Below are 24,260 nucleotides of genomic sequence, written 5' to 3'. Positions count from 1 at the left end.
GATAAAGAGGGACCACTAACATCTCTGACGCTCACTGTCATCATCATCATCATCATCATAATCATCATCGTCACACAGTGGCTCGTGTACTTCAATTCTCATGTGCATTCAATCATCTCATATTATGCCCATGTGCAATACTCATTTTCTGAATGTATGCTTTCATATAAGATAAGATAAGATACAACTTTATTCTCCCGAGGGACATTGGGTGTTGACAGAGGGAGTGAAACATGAGGGAGGAGGACCAGGTGAGGCCTGCTGCTCAAAGGGCCAAAATGCTTACGGCACCGGGTATTCCCAGGCGGTCTCCCATCCAAGTACTAACCTGGCCCAACGCTGCTTAGCTTCTGAGATCAGACGAGATCGGGCGTGTTCAGAGTGGTATGGCCGTAAACGAGGGGAGCAGCCACACAGAGACTCTTTATAGGTGAGACAGACCCAGTTCAAGTCACCGTGTACACATGACTACACTCAAGTTCATGTATATCACAATTTACATGATGCCTTCATCAGAAACACACATTTCTGGATAATGAAGTCTTACCTAATGAAACTGATAATCATCACATAGAACATACAGAGGGACCACTAACATCTCTGACGCTCACTTTCATCATCATCATCGTCACACAGTGGCTCGTGTACTTCACTTCTCATGTGCATTCAATCTTCTCATATTATGACCATGTGCAATACTCATTTTCTGAATGTATGCTTTCATATATGATAAGATAAGATACAACTTCATTCTCCCGAGGGAAATTGCGTGTTGACAGAGGAAGTGAATCATGAGGGAGGAGGACCAGGTGAGGCCTGCTGCTCAGAGGGCCAAAATGCTTGCGGCACCGGGTATTCCCAGGCGGTCTCCCATCCAAGTACTAACCTGGCCCGACGCTGCTTAGCTTCCGAGATCAGACGAGATCAGGCGTGTTCAGAGTGGTATGGCTGTAAACAAGGAGAGCAGCCACACAAAGGCTCTTTATAGGTGAGACAGACCCAGTTCAAGTCACCGTGTACACATGACTACACTCAAGTTCATGTATATCACAATTTACATGATGCCTTCATCAGAAACACACATTTCTGGATAATGAATTCTTGCCTAATGAAACTGATAATCATCACATAGAAGATAAAGAGGGACCACTAACATCTCTGACGCTCACTGTCATCATCATCATCATCATCATAATCATCATCGTCACACAGTGGCTCGTGTACTTCAATTCTCATGTGCATTCAATCATCTCATATTATGACCATGTGCAATACTCATTTTCTGAATGTATGCTTTCATATATGATAAGATAAGATACAACTTTATTCTCCCGAGTGAAATTGCGTGTTGACAGAGGGAGTGAAACATGAGGGAGGAAGACCAGGTGAGGCCTGCTGCTCAGAGGGCCAAAAAGCTAACGGCACTGGGTATTCCCAGGCGGTCTCCCATCCAAGTACAAACATGGCCCAACGCTGCTTAGCTTCTGAGATCAGACGAGATCGGGCGTGTTCAGAGTGGTATGGCCGTAAAACAGGAGAGCAGCCACACAGAGGCTCTTTATAGGTGAGACAGACCAAGTTCAAGTGACCGTGTACACATGACTACACTCAAGTTCATGTATATCACAATTTACATGATATCTTCATCAGAAGAACACTAACATTTCAGATAAGATAAGATACAACTTTATTCTCCGGAGGGAAATTGCGTGTTGACAGAGGAAGTGAAACATGAGGGAGGAGGACCAGGTGAGGCCTGCTGCTCAGAGGGCCAAAATGCTTACGGCACCGGGTGTTCCCAGGCAGTCTCCCATCCAAGTACTAACCTGGCCCGACGCTGCTTAGCTTCCGAGATCAGACGAGATCGGGCGTGTTCAGAGTGGTATGGCTGTAAACAAGGAGAGCAGCCACACAAAGGCTCTTTATAGGTGAGACAGACCCAGTTCAAGTCACCGTGTACACATGACTACACTCAAGTTCATGTATATCACAATTTACATGATGCCTTCATCAGAAACACACATTTCTGGATAATGAAGTCTTGCCTAATGAAACTGATAATCATCACATAGAAGATAAAGAGGGACCACTAACATCTCTGACGCTCACTGTCATCATCATCATCATCATCATAATCATCATCGTCACACAGTGGCTCGTGTACTTCAATTCTAATGTGCATTCAATCATCTCATATTATGACCATGTGCAATACTCATTTTCTGAATGTATGCTTTCATATATGATAAGATAAGATACAACTTTATTCTCCCGAGTGAAATTGCGTGTTGACAGAGGGAGTGAAACATGAGGGAGGAAGACCAGGTGAGGCCTGCTGCTCAGAGGGCCAAAATGCTTACGGCACCGGGTATTCCCAGGCGGTCTCCCATCCAAGTACTAACCTGGCCTGACGCTGCTTAGCTTCTGAGATCAGACGAGATCGGGCGTGTTCAGAGTGGTATGGCCGTAAACGAGGAGAGCAGCCACACAGAGGCTCTTCATAGGTGAGACAGACCCAGTTCAAGTCACCGTGTACACATGACTACACTCAAGTTCATGTATATCACAATTTACATGATGCCTTCATCAGAAACACACATTTCTGGATAATGAAGTCTTACCTAATGAAACTGATAATCATCATATAGAACATAAAGAGGGACCACTAACATCTCTGACGCTCAGTTTCATCATCATCATCATCGTCATCATCATCATCGTCACACAGTGGCTCGTGTACTTCACTTCTCATGTGCATTCAATCTTCTCATATTATGCCCATGTGCAATACTCATTTTCTGAATGTATGCTTTCATATAAGATAAGATAAGATACAACATTATTCTCCCGAGGGACATTGGGTGTTGACAGAGGGAGTGAAACATGAGGGAGGAGGACCAGGTGAGGCCTGCTGCTCAGAGGGCCAAAGTGCTTACGGCACCGGGTATTCCCAGGCGGTCTCTCATCCAAGTACTAACCTGGCCCGACGCTGCTTAGCTTCCGAGATCAGACGAGATCGGGCGTGTTTTTTTTTTTTTCTCTTTTATTATCAAAAAATAAATATTTTTAACAAATACATTTTACACAAGTAAATACAAGTCATTTCAAATCAAATCAAATTATTTCCAACAATCCATAACACCATTCATCACATCTTTTTTTTTTTTTTTTTTTCCTTCACCCATCACCCCTCACCCTTGACCTATTGACATTTGCACCCCACCCTGATTTCCACACACAAATAGACAGTTATCTTCCAGCACCTTTTGTTTGAAATTCTTGTCCCCACCATCCCACAGCAGACTCACATTCCTTTTCATAAAGTTACAGAAAAAACTCCAGATGTTCACTTTTTTGTCCTCGAAATGTGAATAGTTTCTCCGAAGTCTGATGACATGTTTGGCATAACTCAGAATGTAATTGATAAGCCATTTGTTCACCCCTGCTTTCCTTTCCTTATACCCAAATAGAAAAAACCTCTCCCATTTTTCCTTTTCCGTGATTGTGACTCTACATTTTTGAAAGCATTGGTCCAGTTTCTCAAAAAACACTTTTAACTCCTTACATTCAAAAATAAAGTGCCTAAATGTCTCCACTTCCACCTCACATATATCACAAACCTTGCTGTTGAGTCTATTTATCTGGTTTAGCACCAAATTGACAAATATTCTATTGTGTCTGAGCCTGAAATTTGTATCAAAGCACTCTGATGAAATGAACTTCACATTTAGATCTGACCAAATGTGCTCCCTCTTAAGCCCATGGAACTGCCTTAGCCATACTTCCTCAGCTGCCGCTTTCTTCTTTTCCTTTCCCAAAAACACTCTATATAGTATCTTGGAGTTAACTGATCGTATGTCATGCTCTTTCCCTCCTTGGATGAGGGAGAAACTGACCAACTCCAGAGCCTTCTCTGCCCTCCTCCCCTTCACCAGCGCCACCCAGCTACGAGGTAACCCCTCTGAAATTCTCTGGCATAGTCTTTTGATCTCTATTGGTCTCACTTTCCCTAATCTTCCCCTGACCTCCTGGATTACTTCCTCCTGCAGAAATCCACCACCTCTTTGGATAAAGTGCTTCACCTGATTTAAACCTAGTTCCTCCAAGTACCTCCCTGAAAATACCTTCCCCTGACACCTTATTGCCGGATTTCTGAAAACTGGTTGGTGTAACACCTGCTCCGCAGTCTCACATCTAAACTTTAAATCCCCCAGTAAAATATTCCACGCTTCAAGTATTTCCCCTGTAAATGCATTAACCTGTGCTCTTTCCCTTTGCTCCGTTTCCCTACATAGATTAAACACTCCTCTATTATCCCACCCCTGTAGGCAAGAGTCGAGGCACTTCTGCCACGCGTAAATCTTTGCGTTTCCCATAAATTTCCCTAACAGTCGAATCCGTGCACTAAGCTTTTTACTTTTCAGGTCCACCAATTTCAAACCGCCCTCCTTCTGCCCATTGATGAGCACCTTCCTGGCTATCAAATGCTGTTTTTTATTCCAGATGAAAGCACTCATCATGTCATTCAGCTTTCCTATTACCCTGTCCGGCATTTCACAGACTCTTAGCGCATACTGACACTTGGACAGGAGGAGGGCGTTAGTTACTATCACTTTACCCCTTAGATTCAATTTCCTCCCGGACCAGAAATCCAATCGCATTTTGATTTTTCCCTCTATTTCACCCCACGTTTGTTTTGTTGCTGCATCTCGATTCTTACCTACGTATACACCCAAAACCTTCACCATTTCATTTCTCTTTACAAAATTCCATTTATTTACACAATCGAAACCATCACCAAAGCCCATTAGCTCGGTTTTTTCCGCATTGATTTTGGCCCCAGATACCCTCTCATAGCACTCTACATGCTGCAGCACCCTGTCTACACTCCTCTCATTCCTAACCGTAATACTTATGTCATCTGCGTACTGGTAGATTTTCGTGTCCGTTTTATCTTCCATTTCAATCCCCAAAATCCCTGGGTCCCTCCTAATGAGGGCAGACAAGGGTTCTGCCGCTATGGAGTATAACATAGCTGAAAGCGGGCATCCTTGCCTGATTGACCTCTCCAGAGCGAAGCTCTCAGTTAACCTCCCGTTTATTTTCACCCTACTGATGGCATTCCTATATATTAACCTAATCCATTTAGTGAAACCTTCCCCGAAACCCATCTTTTCCAGTGTTTTAAACAAAAAATCATGATCCACCCTATCAAACGCCTTCTCTAAATCAACCCCTATGTACAGCCCTCCCTTCTGATTCATTTTGTCAAAGATGTCCTGGATCGATAAGATGATGTCACTAATGTCTCTCCCTACCACACCATAACACTGACAGGGATTCACCACTGTGCCTATCACCTCCTTCAATCTGTTTGCCAGGATTTTAGCCAGTATTTTATAATCTGTATTTAGCAGACTAATTGGCCTATAATTCCCCAAATCACCTTTGTCACCCTTATTCTTATACACCACTCGGATTAGCCCCGTGAAGAAGTCCCCAGATGCTTTCCCCTCCCGCTCCATGCATTGAAAGATTCTCAGGAGAATTGGCTTCATCACCTGTTTAAAGGTGATGTAAAATTCCCCCGATAACCCATCCAGCCCTGGACTTTTGTTCTTATTCAAACCATTTATTGCTCTTTCCAATTCTTCCTCTGTTATGTTTTTATCACAGTCTGCTCTGTCATCTTCCCCTAATTTTTTTTCTATCCCTTCAAAAACACTGTGGTCTGTAGAGTTTACCTCCATCTTTGAAAAAAGTGTTTTAAAATGTTTATGAGCCACCTCCAGCATTTCCTCTGTCTTCTCCATTGTCTTACCCTCTTCATTTTTCAGGTTTTGCAGATGAGCTTTCTTTTGCTGTCTTTTTTCAAGCCCTAAAAAGAAACTTGTATTCTTTTCCCCTTCTAAAATATCCTTCATCCTCGATCTGATAGCTGCCCCTCTGCTCCGTTTCTTCTCAAGCTCATCTAATTGTTTTCTCAGCATGAGATATTTTAGATTGTTGAAGTTTTCCTCTGCAATCGACCTTTCCAGCTCTTTATTAATCTGGTCTCTTAAACTATACTCAGTCCTTCTTTCCTTCTCCATTTTATTTTTACAATAGTTTATTGTCACTTTTTTGATGTGCAATTTCACCTCCTCCCACCACTCCCCCATATTTATACAACCCTCACCCTGCAGTTCTCTTTTTCTTTCTTTCAGTAGATTTTCAACTTTCTCCCTATATTTTCCATCCAGCAAAACACTGTTATTTAAACACCATAACCCTCCACCTTTGTGCTCTTTCTCCCCCAGCTCCACCCATAACCTTGCATGATCGCTAAACCCTGTGAACTCATACCAGCATTTTGAAATCTTTTTTTCCAGCCCAGATGCTAATAGACATAAGTCAATCCTGGACTGTTTAAGTTTCCCCAGAACCGTCTGTCGTCTGGAAAAGCCCCTTTCTCCCATATTGCGCACCCTCCACAGATCTACCAGGTTGAAATAGTCAAAAAGCTCATTTAGCGATTTCCTACTTATATCACTTTTGTATGTATTGTTGCTTGATATATCCAATCTCGTAAGTGCACAGTTAAAATCCCCCACTACACAAATGTTCCCTCCCAAATGCGGTTTTAGTTGATCAAAGAAAATTCCACGCTTGTTGTCCTCATTCGGTGCATAAATATTCAAAAGTTTGTAAAGCACATTCCTGTAAATAAATTCAATACCGATCACCCTTCCCTCATCATCCTTCACTATTTCCTTAACATTTTGGATCTTATCTCCTTTAGCAAAAATAGCGACTCCGGCTCGTCCATTTACACCGTTGTTTGCCCACACTTTTCCAGCCCATGTATCCCTCAGATAGCTTCTCCACTCCCTTGTCCACTTAGTCTCTTGTACACAGAGGATGTCAAAAGTATCCACCCTTAAAACATCTCTCATCTTGTTAATACATCTTAAGCCGTTTGTGTTTTGCGATAGTATTTTTAACATTGTAAATACATAGAGATAAATCAGGCCCATCATCTTTATGCTACAGTTCACGTCTTACTTTTTCCTCTTTTTGATCCCCTTGTCTTCAGCATCCATTGCAGTCTTCTCTTCCCCAGCTCCTGGCTGTTTCCGAGGTCCATATCAGACTCCGAGTTCCCCGACTCTTGAGACCCCGTCAAGCATATCTCTGAGTCTGATTCTGGGGGTCGCTGAAGTTGAACAATTTTCACCTTCCTCTCCTTTCTCTCCGATGTATCCACACTCTGCCCCTCTGCTGCGTCTCCATGTCCCGGCACCTCAGCTGTCGATCCTCTCACCTCCATTCCTTGCTCTCCGTCCGACTCCAGTATGTCTCTTCCTTTCTCCGCTTCCCCCTCCGCACGATCCTTCTCGGTCTCCTCCCTCTCAGAGATATTCTCTCTCGATTCTTCCTGCTCCTCACGTTGCTTTCCTCCCGTCCCTGGAGCATGATCAACGTCCTCACAAACACATCTGCTGCTCTCCTTTTTGCAGCTCTGGCATTTGTTCCCTCTGCCCATGCACTCCCTTGCATAGTGCCCCTGCTCTCCACATTTTCTACAAAGGAAATCTGGACAGTCCCTCAGGATATGACCAGTCTGTATGCACTGTCTGCACACTTTCACCTGTTTGTCGTGCAAAACTCTGAAGAACTCTGCTCCAAAAGCCGTCTCAAACTTGGTCGAATATGGAAGTGATTGGACCGTCTCCGTGAATTTAACTTTCACGTATCTTGTTCCGTCAGCAATTCTAGTTCCCGGCCACATTCTCCTGATGATCGGGGATACTGCACTCACTCCCCAGCTGTTCAGCTTGCCCAGAATGACGCTGTCCGTGATATACGCCGGCAGCCCCAGAAACGAGACCACCAGCTCATCATTACATAACTCCTTGGACATGATCGCGGTCTGTCCAATTTTTCTGCCGTCCAATAGTCTTTCTTTCCCGTTCGGGTGATTCATTGTGATCTCATATTTATTTCTGCCCGTGTACCGGCAGGCGATGATTTTCCCACAAGTGTCTTGTATTGCCTGGATCAGCTCCATTGCGGTCACTTTATCTTCTCCAATCAGCTCCAGGGCGAGCGTTAAATTTTGCTGAAACTCTTCAGCTTTATCCTTAAAAATCCGTATCTCTTCCTCTCTGATGATTTCTCTCTCCTGCCCTCTTCCTCCTTGCGCATTTTCGGCTACGTCAGGAGCTGTCACCGCACGTGTGTCCTCCATTTCTCCCGTCATATTCTGACCGTCCACGGTCCTGTACGCCCGATCGTCTTCCACCATCGGCTCGTTTGCCTCGGCCGTCCGGTCCGGGCCCGGTGCAGCGACTCTGGCTCCCTTTCCTCTGGTTCTCACCATACTTGGAGCACAGTATAAACTATTTTCCATCAGGAAAAACCAAAACCAAACAAACAAATAAATAACTTAAAGTGTCCCCCAGACAGTCAAAACTGCTGGGGGTGGCTCCAAAAACAGAGCTATCAAAGAAACGAAAAATCTGGGCTTAAAGAAACGCCACAGTTCAAACTCAAAATCAAAATTGCCGCACAGGATCAGTCAAAATACACGCACGCCTGGAGCTCACACACACCTCCTCTTACTTCCGTGTTCAGAGTGGTATGGCCGTAAACGAGGGGAGCAGCCACACAGAGACTCTTTATAGGTGAGACAGACCCAGTTCAAGTCACCGTGTACACATGACTACACTCAAGTTCATGTATATCACAATTTACATGATGCCTTCATCAGAAACACACATTTCTGGATAATGAAGTCTTACCTAATGAAACTGATAATCATCACATAGAACATACAGAGGGACCACTAACATCTCTGACGCTCACTTTCATCATCATCATCATCATCATCATCATCATCGTCACACAGTGGCTCGTGTACTTCACTTCTCATGTGCATTCAATCTTCTCATATTATGCCCATGTGCAATACTCATTTTCTGAATGTATGCTTTCATATAAGATAAGATAAGATACAACTTTATTCTCCCGAGGGACATTGGGTGTTGACAGAGGGAGTGAAACATGAGTGAGGAGGACCAGGTGAGGCCTGCTGCTCAGAGGGCCAAAATGCTTATGGCACCGGGTATTCCCAGGCCGTCTGCCATCCAAGTACTAACCTGGCCCGACGCTGATTAGCTTCCGAGATCAGACGAGATCGGGCGTGTTCAGAGTGGTATGGCCGTAAACGAGGAGAGCAGCCACACAGAGGCTCTTTATAGGTGAGACAGACCCAGTTCAAGTCACCGTGTACACATGACTACACTCAAGTTCATGTATATCACAATTTACATGATGCCTTCATCAGAAGAACACTAACATTTCAGATAAGAAATGACAGAACTTTTTTCTCCCGAGGGAAATTGCGTGTTGACAAAGGGAGTGAAACATGAGGGAGGAGGACCAGGTGAGGCCTGCTGCTCAGAGGGCCAAAATGCTTACGGAACCCGGTATTCCCAGGCGGTCTCCCATCCAAGTACTAACTTTGCCCGACGCTGATTAGCTTCCGAGATCAGACGAGATCGGGCGTGTTCAGAGTGGTATGGCCGTAAACGAGGAGAGCAGCCACACAGATGCTCTTTATAGGTGAGACAGACCCTTTTCAAGTCACCGTGTACACATGACTACACTCAAGTTCATGTATATCACAATTTACATGATGCCTTCATCAGAAACACACATTTCTGGATAATGAAGTCTTACCTAATGAGACTGATAATCATCACATAGAACATACAGAGGGACCACTAACATCTCTGACGCTCACTTTCATCATCATCATTATCATCATTGTCACACAGTGGCTCGTGTACTTCACTTCTCATGTGTATTCAATCTTCTCATATTATGCCCATGTGCAATACTCATTTTCTGAATGTATGCTTTCATATAAGATAAGATAAGATACAACTTTATTCTCCCGAGGGAAATTGGGTGTTGACAGAGGAATTGAAACATGAGGGAGGAGGACCAGGTGAGGCCTGCTGCTCAGAGGGACAAAATGTTTACGGCAATGGGTATTCCTAGGCGGTCTCCCATCCAAGTACTAACCTTGCCCGACGCTGCTTAGCTTCCGAGATCAGACGAGATCAGGCGTGTTCATAGTGGTATGGCCGTAAACAAGGAGAGCAGCCACACAGAGGCTCTTTATAGGTGAGACAGACCCAGTTCAAGTCACCGTGTACACATGACTACACTCAAGTTCATGTAAATCACAATTTACATGATGCCTTCATCAGAAGAACACATTTCTGGATAATGAGGTCTAACCAAATGAAACTGATAATCATCACATAGAACATAACGAGGGACCACTAACATCTCTGATGCTCACTTTCATCATCATCATCATCATCATCATCATCATCGTCACACAGTGGCTCGTGTACTACACTTCTCATGTGCATTCAATCATCTCATATTATGCCCATGTGCAATACTCATTTTCTGAATGTATGCTTTCATATAAGATAAGATAAGATACAACTTTATTCTCCCGAGGGAACTTGCGTTTTCACAGAGTGAGTGAAACATGAGGGAGGAGGACCAGGTGAGGCCTGCTGCTCAGAGGGCCAAAATGCTTACGGCACCGGGTATTCCCAAGCGGTCTCCCATCCAAGTACTAACCTGGCCCGACGCTGCTTTGCTTCCGAGATCAGACGAGATCAGGTGTGTTCAGAGTGGTATGGCCGTAAACGAGGAGAGCAGCCACACAGAGGCTCTTTATAGGTGAGACAGACCCAGTTCAAGTCACCGTGTACGCATGACTACACTCAAGTTCATGTATATCACAATTTACATGATGCCTTCATCAGAAGAACACTAACATTTCAGATAAGATAAGATACAACTTTATTCTCCCGAGGGAAATTGCGTGTTGACAGAGGGAGTGAAACATGAGGGAGGAGGACCAGGTGAGGCCTGCTGTTCAGAGGGCCAAAATGCTTACGGCACCGGGTATTCCCAGGCGGTCTCCCATCCAAGTACTAACCTGGCCCGACGCTGCTTAGCTTCCGAGATCAGACGAGACCGGGCGTGTTCAGAGTGGTATGGCCGTAAACGAGGAGAGCAGCCACACAGAGGCTCTTTATAGGTGAGACAGACCCAGTTCAAGTCACCGTGTACACATGACTACACTCAAGTTCATGTATATCACAATTTACATGATGCCTTTGTGACATACCCCCCATTTAGTCTTTTCTTTGGTCCCTTTTCCATTAAGTTGTGGCCTTTTATTTTCTTTTGTTACGATGTTGTTGCATGTTTTGGCCAGAAGTGGCGCTGTAGTACTGGGATATAATGCAGTTGCATAACGGTGAGAGAGAGAAGAAGTAGCCACTGAGAACGGAAGGCGGGAGATGTAAATGGTGAAGTGAGCTGTATTGTGGAAACTTTGGATTAAACAAAAAACTTTTCCCAGCACGCCGTTGAGAGTATTACTTTCTTCAAGTGTGCAACAAAATTGGCGCCCGAACAGGGACTCAACGTGATACAAAAAAGAAGTCTGAAGAAAAAAAAAAAGAACGAATGTTGGAACACGCAAAATGGAGCTGGAGCAGTTACAGGATCAGCTAACGGAGCTACTGTGTCGGCTAAACGTGGAACAGCTAAAAGAAGTGTGTATCCGAGCAAAGTTTCATCAGACAAGGAGAAGAAACACACGTTGATCCGAGCAATTAATGAGTCAGTAGAGAATGCTTTTGAAGTGGAGGAACAAGATGTAGCAGAGACATTTGGGCAAGAGTTGTTAGCTACAGCTAAGCGATTGAGAGAAAACGCGCCCAAACCAGAGAGGTATGATAAAAATGAAGAGGAGCTACAAAAGCTACAAAAACAGTATGCTGAAATGCAGTTGACATTCCAGACGTCGACCAAAATGCTCGAGGAGGAAATGAGTCGGCTTCGGGAAAAAATGAACAGGACGGCTAGCCCGCCAGAACTCCCATTCTCCAGAGCCCCTGAAGTGGTTATCAGACGCGAGTTTCGGATTAATGGCCAGATAGGTGAATTGGGGCAGAAAGACAAGTTATCATACACTAACCTCATGTACCAAATAGACTCTGAAAAACGTAAAGGCCACAGTGATGTAGAAATTGTTGAAGCCGTAGTAAAAGCTGCTACACCAGGGCTCAGTTTACGTGATATGCTGGAAGCCAAAAATAATTTGACACTCGTGCAGTTGAAGACGATTCTTAAAGCCCATTTCAAAGAAAACAACACTACAGATATGTTCCACAGACTCATTAACATAACTCAAGATGCAAAAGAATCCCCTCAGAATTTTCTTTTTCGTGCAGTTGAACTCAAAGAGAGGCTACTGGCGGCTGCAGAAGATGCCAGCTCAGATGTACAGTATAGCCCAGACCTCATTCAGAAGAAGTTTCTTAGGTCAGTCAGTACAGGACTACTGAGTGATAATGTTAAAATGCAGCTGAAACCTCACCTAGATGATCTAGGAGTGACTGACGAGATATTGATAGAGAAAATGAATGATGCTGCTGCTGTTGATTGGGAGACACAGCAGAAATTGAAGAAAAGTATCCCAAATAAGCCAGCCAGAATAAATGAGCTAAAAACAGAAACAACTACTTACCAGCTGTATAGTGACAGGGAAACAGACAATGACCAGCCATCTGAACACAGCACTTCAGTCAAGGCCAGTGTTAAAAGTCAGAAGATAAAAACTCCAAAAAGCTCTTCAGAAACTGAACTGATGGATGCAGTGAAACAGCTGAGAGAGGAAGTGGCTGAGCTGAGGAAGAATGTTCAGTACTCAGCACGACCATCTCACCAGTTCCAAAACAGAGGGAAGAGGGCATGCAGAGGATGTCAAGACCGGGGTGAAGAGGAACAGTGTGACCACTGCTTCAAATGTGGCCTGAGTGGACACCTCTCAAGAGGATGCAGAGGCCAAAGGAACTCAAGAGGCAACACTGATTCAGCTAATATCAAAGGACAGACTGTAGAATGTACCTCCCCTGACACTCAAGAACAGCATAGCAGGTCACTCAACACCCCTACTATTCTTAGAGAAAGCATTGTACAATTAGAAGAGAGACTGCGAGCAGAAAGGTGTTCCCCAGGTGGAAGATTGGCAGGTTCTGCTTATATTAGCCACATCTCCCCTCGTCACCATTCACAGCTGCTGAGACTTATTGGAAAGAAGTGCATGGTGAGTTGCTACCTAGATGGGGTGAAGACTCAAGCCTTATGGGACACTGGATCGCAAGTCTGCCTTATCAATGAGACCTGGAGGAAGAACTGCATCCCAGAGGTGAAGGTACGGAGCACTGAAGAACTCCTCGGCCCTGGTCCTTTTGTGGGGAAAGCTGTCAACCAGACCGACATCCCTTTCCTAGGCTGGGTGGAGGTCACGTTCCACCTAGACCCATCACATGCTCCAGAGTTCACGCTTCAGGTGCCCATGCTCGTGACAGGTGAGAAAGGAGCAGCAGAAGAGCCAATCATTGGTTACAATGTAATTGAACTGTTGTTAAAGAATGGTGTGGAGGGTCCACATGAAGTAATAACACAGGCTGTGAGCACAGCTTTCTCTTTTAGCTGTAAAAAGACTGAAATGTTAGTGAAAATTATTCAAAACAGTGACCCTGAGTGCAGTGACGGCCTAGTGAGAGTGGGCAGGCAGAAGGAAGTGATCCCAGCAGGTCAGGTGAGAACTATAAAATGTGCTGTGAGAACAGGTCCTCTACTGTCCAGTCAAGAAGCCCTTTTTCTGCCTGATGAACATGCCCCCTGGCCAGATGGCCTGAGAATGTCAGAGAGCATGATGACTCTTAGCGAAGGGACATATTCTCGCATAGCACTGCCCATCACCAATAACACCTGTCATGATGTCACCCTGAGCCCACGCACAGTGTTGGGGCAGGTTCAACTGGTCAAAGCTGTCTATCCAGTGGACGCCAAGCCAGTCACTCCTCGACCAGCTTCTCCAGTCGAACGTCCAGAGGTCAGCAGGGAGGATGAGCCTGAGCCTGATGGAAGGACAGCGGTGGACGAGGAAAGGTGGGACCCACCAATCACACTGATTCACCTCCCCCTTGCTCAGCAGCGACAAGTGAAGCAGATGTTGAGGGAGGAATGCAGAGCGTTCGCCAGAGACGATGATGATGTGGGATACATCCCTTCCCTACAACTGAAAATCAGACTCACAGATACAACACCGGTAAGACGTACCTATGTGTCTGTGCCTAAGCCACTTCACAAAGAAGTAAAACAGTACTTAGAAGACTTGTTAAATAGGGGCTGGATCCAAAAATCTAGGTCACATTACTCATCTCCCATTGTCTGTGTGCGGAAAAAAGATGGGAACCTCCGTCTGTGCTGTGACTACAGAGAACTCAACCGTAAGTCTCTGCCAGATCGCCACCCTATTCCCCGCATTCAAGATATGCTAGATAGTTTACATGGGAGTGCATGGTTTTCAGTGTTAGATCAAGGCAAGGCCTACCATCAGGGGTTCGTGGAAGAAAGTAGTAGACCACTCACAGCTTTTATAACACCCTGGGGCCTATATGAGTGGATCCGAATCCCTTTTGGCTTGTCTACAGCACCCTCCGAATTCCAGCGCAGCATGGAGGAGTGTCTATCTGGACTCAGAGATGAAATTTGCGAGCCATATCTAGACGATAATCTGGTTCATAGCCAAACATTTGATAATCACCTGAAAGATGTGAGAAAAGTGCTTCAGCGCTACCAACAGCACGGGGTGAAATTGACTGCAAAGAAATGTGAGCTCTTTAAGAACCAGGTCAGATTTCTGGGAAAGATCGTATCGAAGGAAGGCTACACAATGGATCCTGCAGAAGTAGCCCCAGTGCAAGAGATGAAGCAGAGGAAGCCAGCGACAGTGGGTGAGGTGCGGAAAGTGCTAGGATTCATCTCATACTACCGAGCCTATATCCCAAACTTCTCTCGCATAGCTAAGCCTCTCTATGCACTGCTGTGCGCTGAGATACCAGGCAGTGAGACCCCTAAAGGCACAAAGAAGCAGAAGGCTGGGGTGAGAAAGACAAAGCAAAGCCAGGTACCCTCACATCAACGTATCAGGTGGACAGAAGAACACAGTACAGTTCTCAGTCAGCTGATAGATTACCTCTCCAGTCCTCCTGTGCTGGGCTACCCAAACTTTGAAGAACCGTTCATTATGCATTGTGATGCGTCCCAGGATGGACTTGGAGCGGTGCTCTATCAAAAACAGGAGGGAAGGTTAAAGGTCATTGCGTATGGCTCCCGCACACTCTCTGCTCCAGAGAAGAATTACCATCTACATTCTGGTAAGCTAGAGTTTTTAGCAATGAAATGGGCTATATGCGAGAGGTTTAGGGATTATTTGTATTACACTCCATCGTTTGTAGTATATACAGATAATAACCCTCTGACATATGTGCTGACAACAGCTAAATTGAATGCCACGTTGCTGAGATGGGTGGCTGAATTGGCAGACTTCAATTAAGTACAGGCCAGGGAAGTCTAACTCTGACGCAGACGGGCTATCGAGAATGCCCCTTGACATAGAGAAGTATATGCTAACCTGTTCACAAAAGATACAGTCTGAGATCTTGGCCAGTGTCTCCAAAGGGTTGTCAGTTCACCAGGTGGAGAGAGAGCCGTTGCTGTGTCCAGTGACCATCACCACAGCCATCGCAGAGCTGAGCAGTGAGCCGCGGATGAACGCAGCAAAGCAGATCGCCCCTCAAGCACTGAGAGCCGCTCAAGACGAGGATCTACTGCTGAAGCAGGTGAAACAGCAGGTCGCACAACAGCAGTGGCCGAGGGTGAAAGACACTCACAGTGAGTTGGCAGTGTTTGCAAGGGAGAAAGCGAAGTTGGTGATTGATGCTGAGGATGTTCTCCGGCGACAGACAGCAACACGCACACAACTGGTTGTGCCTCCAAAGTTCCGTCCCCTCATCCTGAGAGAGCTGCATGAAGAGATGGGACACTTGGGCGTTGAACGGACACTCCATCTGATCCGTGAGCGTTTCTTTTGGCCTCATATGCAGAGAGACGTTGAGCATCACATCAACAAGGTCTGTAGCTGTGTGAAACGGAAAAGACCACAGAAAGCAGTAAGAGCACCACTTACCAGTATTGTGACAACATACCCCTTTGAGCTGGTCTCAATTGACTTCATGCACCTAGAGAAGTGTAAAGGAGGATATGAGTACATTCTGGTGGTCATGGACCATTTTACACGATTCGCTCAGGCGTATGCATGTACTAACAACAGTGCTCGAACTGCAGCTGAGAAGATATTCGGTGACTTTGTCCTCAAATTCGGCTTCCCCACGAAATTACACCATGATCAGGGTAGAGAATTAGAGAATAAGTTGTTTGCAGAGCTCCAAAAATACTCTGGCATCCAAGGTTCTCGCACCACCCCGTACCACCCCCAGGGGAACGGTCAAGTGGAACGCTTCAACCGCACCCTGCTGGCCATGTTGCGTAACCTAGATGACCAAGCTAAAGCAGATTGGAAGAATTCTCTTGCCAAAGTAATACACGCCTACAATTGCACGCGCAATGAGTCCACTGGATAGGCACCATATTACCTGCTCTTTGGTCGTAACCCCAGATTGCCTATTGACATCATGTTCAGTATCCCCCACAGTGATGGCAGTGCATCTCATGATGACTATGCCAAGAAATGGAAACAGAGGATGGAGGAGGCGTACCAGTTAGCCTCCAAGGCTGCGAAGGCAAGCGGAGAGAGGGGGAAAAACCTGTATGACCGGAAGGTTCAAGGTGCAGAGCTGTATCCTGGCTGCAGAGTTCTCATTAGGAACTTGACTGAAAGAGGTGGACCCGGAAAACTCAGGTCATTCTGGGAAGACAAAGTCCATGTAGTGGTCAAGAGAAAACACCCAGAAAGTCCAGTTTATGAAGTACAACCAGAGGATGGCCAGGGCCGCACCAGAGTGCTTCATCGAAATCTGCTGCTCCCCTGTGACTTCCTGCCAGTTGAGTCACACAAGCCTGAAAAGAAAAGAGGTGAGAGACCACACAAAGAGAAAAAGACACCGACAAAACAGAATGCAGAACCCGAGTGTTCATCTGACTCTGAAGAGGATGACTGGCGATGCATGTCCAGATGGCCCCAAGGAGACTCCGCAGCACAAACCAGAAGGAACCTCAGACCAGAGGCTACAGAGTTTCAGCCACGGGCTGCAACACCAGCACCTGAGGGAGACGATGTGATGGGAGAACAGACCCTGTGGACATCAGACACGGACAGAGAGCAAGAAGAACAGATCGGGACTGGACTGGAAAATGAAGTGACTGTGACAGCAGGCCTGAGTGAGGATATAGAAGAGGCTGAGCTGGAGACCGCAAGCAATGAGGGAGAAGAGTATCCATCATCTTCACCACCTGCGAGACGATATCCTTTCAGAAATAGACCTGCACCCAAAACACTCGCATATGATAGGTTGGGGCAGCCCACAGTTAATTGAATTAAAGTTATGAGATTATATGATGCACTTTAAAGTTGTAAGTTCAAGCCATCTAGTTTTAAGATGAATACAATTTGTTAGTTCATGTCAAAGTCATATGATGGATGGAAAATGTTAATGTGTTGTTTAAAAGAAAAAAAATACTTTTAGTTTATATAGGCCCACACAAAGTCAGTTCTCACATTTAGAATCGCACAAATATAACTGAAGAGGAAATGGTGGTTGTAAGATATTGTATTTACAGGAGTATGGTTGAAAAGACTAACTGTAAAGAGACTCTTATAACGAAATGATATGAAGAAAAGAGTTATTAGAATATATGAAGTGTGAGATTCTATGTGATTTCGCTACAGGTCAAAGATCACGCCTATTCCAGTCAAGACAAGCTGCCCGTGAACACAGCGGAGTAAATAGATAGTTGTCATAGTGCACAATGACTTCCTCTGTTTAACACATGACATTAAGGGGAGATAAGTGTGATGTGAAATCTGTCATTAGATATGTGTCTTGAATAATGGACTCTAACCTGGAAGTGATCAAATTGTCTTAAACAGGATGAACTGAGACGGGAAATGTCGGGACGACATTTAGTTAAGCAGGGGAGAGTGTGACATACCCCCCATTTAGTCTTTTCTTTGGTCCCTTTTCCATTAAGTTGTGGCCTTTTATTTTCTTTTGTAACGATGTTGTTGCATGTTTTGGCCAGAAGTGGCGCTGTAGTACTGGGATATAATGCAGTTGCATAACGGTGAGAGAGAGAAGAAGTAGCCACTGAGAACGGAAGGCGGGAGATGTAAATGGTGAAAAAAAGTGAGCTGTATTGTGGAAACTTTGGATTAAACGAAAAACTTTTCCCAGCACGCCGTTGAGAGTATTACTTTCTTCAAGTGTGCAACACCTGCATCAGAAGAACACTAACATTTCAGAAAAGATAAGATACAACTTTATTCTCCCGAGAGAAATTGCGTGTTGACAGAGGGAGTGAAACATGAGGGAGGAAGACCAGGTGAGGCCTGCTGCTCAGAGGGCCAAAATGCTTACGGCACCGGGTATTCCCAGGCGGTCTCCCATCCAAGTACTTACCTGGCCTGACGCTGATTAGCTTCCGAGATCAGACGAGATCGGGAGTGTTATGGGCGTAAACGAGGAGAGCAGCCACACAGAGGCTCTTTATAGGTGAGACAGACCCAGTTCATGTCACCGTGTACACATGACTACACTCAAGTTCATGTATATCACAATTTACATGATGCCTTCGTCAGAAACACACATTTCTGGATAATGAAGTCTTACCTAATGAAACTGATGATCATCACATAAAACATAAAGAGGGACCACTAACATCTCTGACGCTCACTTTCATCATCATCATCTTCATCATCATCATCATCATCATCGTCACACAGTGGCTCGTGTACTTCACTTCTCATGTGCATTCAATCTTCTCATATTATGCCCATGTGCAATACTCATTTTCTGAATGTATGCTTTCATATAAGATAAGATAAGATACAACTTTATTCTCCCGAGGGACATTGGGTGTTGACAGAGGGAGTGAAACATGAGGGAGGAGGACCAGGTGAGGCCTGCTGCTCAGAGGGCCAAGATGCTTACGGCACCGGGTATTCCCAAGCGGTCTCCCATCCAAGTACTAAACTGGCCCGACGCTGCTTAGCTTCCGAGATCAGACGAGATCGGGCGTGTTCAGAGTGGTATGGCCGTAAACGAGAAGAGCAGCCACACAGAGGCTCTTTATAGGTGAGACAGACCCAGTTCAAGTCACCGTGTACACATGACTACACTCAAGTTCATGTATATCACAATTTACATGATGCCTTCATCAGAAACACACATTTCTGGATAATGAAGTCTTACCTAATGAAACTGATAATCATCACATAGAACATACAGAGGGACCACTAACATCTCTGACGCTCACTTTCATCCTCATCATCATCATCATTGTCACACAGTGGCTCGTGTACTTCACTTCTCATGTGCATTCAATCTTCTCATATTATGACCATGTGCAATACTCATTTTCTGAATGTATGCTTTCATATAAGATAAGATAAGATACAACTTTATTCTCCCGAGGGAAATTGCGTGTTTACAGAGGGAGTGAAACATGAGGGAGGAGGACCAGGTGAGGCCTGCTGCTCAGAGGGACAAAATGTTTACGGCACCGGGTATTCCCAGGCGGTCTCCCATCCAAGTACTTACCTGGCCCGACACTGCTTAGCTTCCGAGATCAGACGAGATCAGGCGTGTTCACAGTGGTATGGCCGTAAACGAGGAGAGCAGCCACACAAAGGCTCTTTATAGGTGAGACAGACCCAGTTCAAGTCACCGTGTACACATGACTACACTCAAGTTCATGTATATCACAATTTACATGATGCCTTCATCAGAAGAACACTAACATTTCAGATAAGATAAGATACAACTTTATTCTCCCGAGGGAAATTGCGTGTTCACAGAGGGAGTGAAACATGAGGGAGGAGGACCAGGTGAGGCCTGCTGCTCAGAGGGACAAAATGTTTACGGCACCGGGTATTCCTAGGCGGTCTCCCATCCAAGTACTAACCTGGCCCGACGCTGCTTAGCTTCCGAGATCAGACGCTGTGTACGCACGAACACACTCAAGTTCATGTATATCACAAGTTACATGATGCCTTCATCAGAAACACACATTTCTGGATAATGAAGTATAACCCAATGAAACTGATAATCATCACATAGAACATAAAGAGGGACCACTAACATCTCTGACGCTCACTTTCATCATCATCATCGTCACACAGAGGCTCGTGTACTTCACTTCTCATGTGCATTCAATCTCCTCATATTATGACCATGTGCAATACTCATTTTCTGAATGTATGCTTTCATATAAGATAAGATAAGAAACAACTTTATTCTCCCGAGGGACATTGGGTGTTGACAGAGGGAGTGAAACATGAGGGAGGAGGACCAGGTGAGGCCTGCTGCTCAGAGGGCCAAAATGCTTACGGCACCGGGTATTCCCAGGCAGTCTCCCATCCAAGTACTAACCTGGCCTGACACTGCTTAGCTTCCGAGATCAGACGAGATCGGGCGTGTTCAGAGTGGTATGGCCGTAAACGAGGACAGCAGCCACACAGAGGCTCTCTATAGGTGAGACAGACCCAGTTCAAGTCACCGTGTACACATGACTACACTCAAGTTCATGTATATCACAATTTACATGATGCCTTCATCAGAAACACACATTTCTGGATAATGAAGTCTTACCTCATGAAACTGATAATCATCACATAGAACATACAGAGGGACCACTAACATCTCTGACGCTCACTTTCATCCTCATAATCATCATCATTGTCACACAGTGGCTCGTGTACTTCACTTCTCATGTGCATTCAATCTTCTCATATTATGCCCATGTGCAATACTCATTTTCTGAATGTATGCTTTCATATAAGATAAGATAAGATACAACTTTATTCTCCCGAGGGAAATTGCGTGTTTACAGAGGGAGTGAAACATGAGGGAGGAGGACCAGGTGAGGCCTGCTGCTCAGAGGGCCAAAATGCTAACAGCACCGGGTATTCCCAGGCGGTCTCCCATCCAAGTACAAACCTGGCCCAACGCTGCTTAGCTTCTGAGATCAGACGAGATCGGGCGTGTTCAGAGTGGTATGGCCGTAAAATAGGAGAGCAGCCACACAGAGGCTCTTTATAGGTGAGACAGACCCAGTTCAAGTCACCGTGTACACATGACTACACTCAAGTTCATGTATATCACAATTTACATGATGCCTTCATAAGAAGAACACTAACATTTCAGATAAGATAAGATACAACTTTATTCTCCAGAGGGAAATTGCGTGTTGACAGAAGGAGTGAAACATGAGGGAGGAGGACCAGGTGAGGCCTGCTGCTCAGAGGGACAAAATGTTTACGGCACCGGGTATTCCTAGGTGGTCTCCCATCCAAGTACTAACCTGGCCCGACGCTGCTTAGCTTCCGAGATCAGACGCTGTGTACGCATGAACACACTCAAGTTCATGTATATCACAAGTTACATGATGCCTTCATCAGAAACACACATTTCTAGATAATGAAGTATAACCCAATGAAACTGATAATCATCACATAGAACATACAGAGGGACCACTAACATCTCTGACGCTCACTTTCATCATCATCATCGTCACACAGAGGCTCGTGTACTTCACTTCTCATGTGCATTCAATCTCCTCATATTATGACCATGTGCAATACTCATTTTCTGAATGTATGCTTTCATATAAGATAAGATAAGAAACAACTTTATTCTCCCGAGGGACATTGGGTGTTGACAGAGGGAGTGAAACATGAGGGAGGAGGACCAGGTGAGGCCTGCTGCTCAGAGGGCCAAAATGCTTACGGCACCGGGTATTCCCAGGCAGTCTCCCATCCAAGTACTAACCTGGCCTGACACTGCTTAGCTTCCAAGATCAGACGAGATCGGGCGTGTTCAGAGTGGTATGGCCGTAAACGAGGAGAGCAGCCACACAGAGGCTCTTTATAGGTGAGACAGACCCAGTTCAAGTCACCGTGTACACATGACTACACTCAAGTTCATGTATATCACAATTTACATGATGCCTTCATCAGAAACACACATTTCTGGATAATGAAGTCTTACCTAATGAAACTGATAATCATCACATAGAACATACAGAGGGACCACTAACATCTCTGACGCTCACTTTCATCCTCATCATCATCATCATTGTCACACAGTGGCTCGTGTACTTCACTTCTCATGTGCATTCAATCTTCTCATATTATGACCATGTGCAATACTCATTTTCTGAATGTATGCTTTCATATAAGATAAGATAAGATACAACTTTATTCTCCCGAGGGAAATTGCGTGTTTACAGAGGGAGTGAAACATGAGGGAGGAGGACCAGGTGAGGCCTGCTGCTCAGAGGGCCAAAATGCTAACAGCACCGGGTATTCCCAGGCGGTCTCCCATCCAAGTACAAACCTGGCCCAACGCTGCTTAGCTTCTGAGATCAGACGAGATCGGGCGTGTTCAGAGTGGTATGGCTGTAAAATAGGAGAGCAGCCACACAGAGGCTCTTTATAGGTGAGACAGACCCAGTTCAAGTCACCGTGTACACATGACTACACTCAAGTTCATGTATATCACAATTTACATGATGCCTTCATAAGAAGAACACTAACATTTCAGATAAGATAAGATACAACTTTATTCTCCAGAAGGAAATTGCGTGTTGACAGAAGGAGTGAAACATGAGGGAGGAGGACCAGGTGAGGCCTGCTGCTCAGAGGGCCAAAATGCTTGCGGCACCGGGTATTCCCAGGCGGTCTCCCATCCAAGTACTAACCTGGCCCGACGCTGCTTAACTTCCGAGATCAGACGAGATCGGGCGTGTTCAGAGTGGTATGGCCATAACCGAGGAGAGCAGCCACACAGAGGCTCTTTATAGGTGAGACGGACCAGGTTCAAGTCACCGTGTACACATGACTACACTCAAGTTCATGTATAGAGGAGGGTCGCCGGTTCGAGCCCCTGCCGAGGTGCCCCTGAGCAAGGCACCGAACCCTCAATTGCTCCCCCCTCTGCGAAGGGTGGTAATGTAATGTAATGTAAGTCGCTTTGGATAAAAGCGTCTGCCAAATGATCGTAATGTAATGTAATGTAATGTATATCACAATTTACATGATGCCTTCATCAGAAACACACATTTCTGGATAATGAAGTCTTACCTAATGAAACTGATAATCATCACATAGAACATACAGAGGGACCACTTACATCTCTGACGCTCACTTTCATCATCATCATCATCATTGTCACACAGTGGCTCGTGTACTTCACTTCTCATGTGCATTCAATCTTCTCATATTATGACCATGTGCAATACTCATTTTCTGAATGTATGCTTTCATATAAGATAAGATAAGATACAACTTTATTCTCCCAAGGGAAATTGCGTGTTGACAGAGGGGGTGAAACATGAGGGAGGAGGACCAGGTGAGGCCTGCTGCTCAGAGGGCCAAAATGCTTACTGCACCGGGTATTCCCAGGCGGTCTCCCATCCAAGTACTAACCTGGCCCGACGCTGCTTAGCTTCCGAGATCAGACGAGATCGGGCGTGTTCAGAGTGGTATGGCCATAAACGAGGAGAGCAGCCACACAGAGGCTCTTTATAGGTGAGACAGACCCAGTTCAAGTCACCGTGTACACATGACTACACTCAAGTTCATGTATATCACAATTTACATGATGCCTTCATCAGAAACACACATTTCTGGACAATGAAGTCTTACCTAATGAAACTGATAATCATCACATAGAACATACAGAGGGACCACTAACATCTCTGACGCTCACTTTCATCCTCATCATCATCATCATTGTCACACAGTGGCTCGTGTACTTCACTTCTCATGTGCATTCAATCTTCTCATATTATGCCCATGTGCAATACTCATTTTCTGAATGTATGCTTTCATATAAGATAAGATAAGATACAACTTTATTCTCCTGAGGGAAATTGGGTGTTGACAGAGGAAGTGAAACATGAGGGAGGAGGACCAGGTGAGGCCTGCTGCTCAGAGGGACAAAATGTTTACGGCACCGGGTATTCCCAGGCGGTCTCCCATCCAAGTACTAACCTGGCCCGACGCTGCTTAGCTTCCGAGATCAGACGAGATCAGGCGTGTTCAGAGTGGTATGGCCGTAAACGAGGAGAGCAGCCACACAAAG

General features: G+C 45.3%; 15 non-coding genes and 4 pseudogenes across 15 annotated transcripts; all 19 read right to left on the bottom strand.

Moving 5' to 3' along the window:
• Window positions 1-279: 279 nt before the first annotated feature.
• LOC142991577 (5S ribosomal RNA) lies at window positions 280-398 on the bottom strand. Its single transcript, XR_012960946.1, has one exon. It is a non-coding gene; the product is annotated as a 5S ribosomal RNA (ribosomal RNA).
• A 439-nt stretch (window positions 399-837) lies between these two features.
• Window positions 838-956, bottom strand: LOC142991514 (5S ribosomal RNA). Its single transcript, XR_012960915.1, has one exon. It is a non-coding gene; the product is annotated as a 5S ribosomal RNA (ribosomal RNA).
• Window positions 957-1,413: 457 nt separating this feature from the next.
• Window positions 1,414-1,532, bottom strand: LOC142991561 (5S ribosomal RNA; annotated as a pseudogene).
• Window positions 1,533-1,777: 245 nt separating this feature from the next.
• Window positions 1,778-1,896, bottom strand: LOC142991496 (5S ribosomal RNA). Its single transcript, XR_012960898.1, has one exon. It is a non-coding gene; the product is annotated as a 5S ribosomal RNA (ribosomal RNA).
• Window positions 1,897-2,353: 457 nt separating this feature from the next.
• On the bottom strand, window positions 2,354-2,472 carry LOC142991503 (5S ribosomal RNA). Its single transcript, XR_012960904.1, has one exon. It is a non-coding gene; the product is annotated as a 5S ribosomal RNA (ribosomal RNA).
• A 6,619-nt stretch (window positions 2,473-9,091) lies between these two features.
• LOC142991545 (5S ribosomal RNA) lies at window positions 9,092-9,210 on the bottom strand (annotated as a pseudogene).
• Window positions 9,211-9,455: 245 nt separating this feature from the next.
• LOC142991546 (5S ribosomal RNA) lies at window positions 9,456-9,574 on the bottom strand (annotated as a pseudogene).
• Window positions 9,575-10,022: 448 nt separating this feature from the next.
• On the bottom strand, window positions 10,023-10,141 carry LOC142991551 (5S ribosomal RNA; annotated as a pseudogene).
• A 457-nt stretch (window positions 10,142-10,598) lies between these two features.
• On the bottom strand, window positions 10,599-10,717 carry LOC142991584 (5S ribosomal RNA). Its single transcript, XR_012960953.1, has one exon. It is a non-coding gene; the product is annotated as a 5S ribosomal RNA (ribosomal RNA).
• A 245-nt stretch (window positions 10,718-10,962) lies between these two features.
• Window positions 10,963-11,081, bottom strand: LOC142991562 (5S ribosomal RNA). The gene has a single exon (XR_012960937.1). It is a non-coding gene; the product is annotated as a 5S ribosomal RNA (ribosomal RNA).
• An 8,018-nt stretch (window positions 11,082-19,099) lies between these two features.
• Window positions 19,100-19,218, bottom strand: LOC142991575 (5S ribosomal RNA). The gene has a single exon (XR_012960944.1). It is a non-coding gene; the product is annotated as a 5S ribosomal RNA (ribosomal RNA).
• A 448-nt stretch (window positions 19,219-19,666) lies between these two features.
• On the bottom strand, window positions 19,667-19,785 carry LOC142991595 (5S ribosomal RNA). The gene has a single exon (XR_012960964.1). It is a non-coding gene; the product is annotated as a 5S ribosomal RNA (ribosomal RNA).
• A 712-nt stretch (window positions 19,786-20,497) lies between these two features.
• LOC142991598 (5S ribosomal RNA) lies at window positions 20,498-20,616 on the bottom strand. Its single transcript, XR_012960966.1, has one exon. It is a non-coding gene; the product is annotated as a 5S ribosomal RNA (ribosomal RNA).
• Window positions 20,617-21,064: 448 nt separating this feature from the next.
• Window positions 21,065-21,183, bottom strand: LOC142991520 (5S ribosomal RNA). Its single transcript, XR_012960921.1, has one exon. It is a non-coding gene; the product is annotated as a 5S ribosomal RNA (ribosomal RNA).
• Window positions 21,184-21,895: 712 nt separating this feature from the next.
• On the bottom strand, window positions 21,896-22,014 carry LOC142991508 (5S ribosomal RNA). Its single transcript, XR_012960909.1, has one exon. It is a non-coding gene; the product is annotated as a 5S ribosomal RNA (ribosomal RNA).
• A 448-nt stretch (window positions 22,015-22,462) lies between these two features.
• Window positions 22,463-22,581, bottom strand: LOC142991524 (5S ribosomal RNA). Its single transcript, XR_012960925.1, has one exon. It is a non-coding gene; the product is annotated as a 5S ribosomal RNA (ribosomal RNA).
• Window positions 22,582-22,826: 245 nt separating this feature from the next.
• On the bottom strand, window positions 22,827-22,945 carry LOC142991596 (5S ribosomal RNA). Its single transcript, XR_012960965.1, has one exon. It is a non-coding gene; the product is annotated as a 5S ribosomal RNA (ribosomal RNA).
• Window positions 22,946-23,553: 608 nt separating this feature from the next.
• On the bottom strand, window positions 23,554-23,672 carry LOC142991602 (5S ribosomal RNA). Its single transcript, XR_012960970.1, has one exon. It is a non-coding gene; the product is annotated as a 5S ribosomal RNA (ribosomal RNA).
• Window positions 23,673-24,120: 448 nt separating this feature from the next.
• Window positions 24,121-24,239, bottom strand: LOC142991488 (5S ribosomal RNA). Its single transcript, XR_012960890.1, has one exon. It is a non-coding gene; the product is annotated as a 5S ribosomal RNA (ribosomal RNA).
• Between the last annotated feature and the right edge of the window lie 21 nt (window positions 24,240-24,260).

The sequence above is a fragment of the Genypterus blacodes genome, unplaced genomic scaffold (genome assembly GCF_046128005.1).
Source record: "Genypterus blacodes isolate CSIRO-AG114 ecotype Tasmania unplaced genomic scaffold, CSIRO-AGI_Gbla_v1 ptg000019l_1, whole genome shotgun sequence".
Lineage (NCBI taxonomy): Eukaryota > Metazoa > Chordata > Actinopteri > Ophidiiformes > Ophidiidae > Genypterus > Genypterus blacodes.
This window is presented reverse-complemented; position numbering and strand designations above follow the sequence as displayed.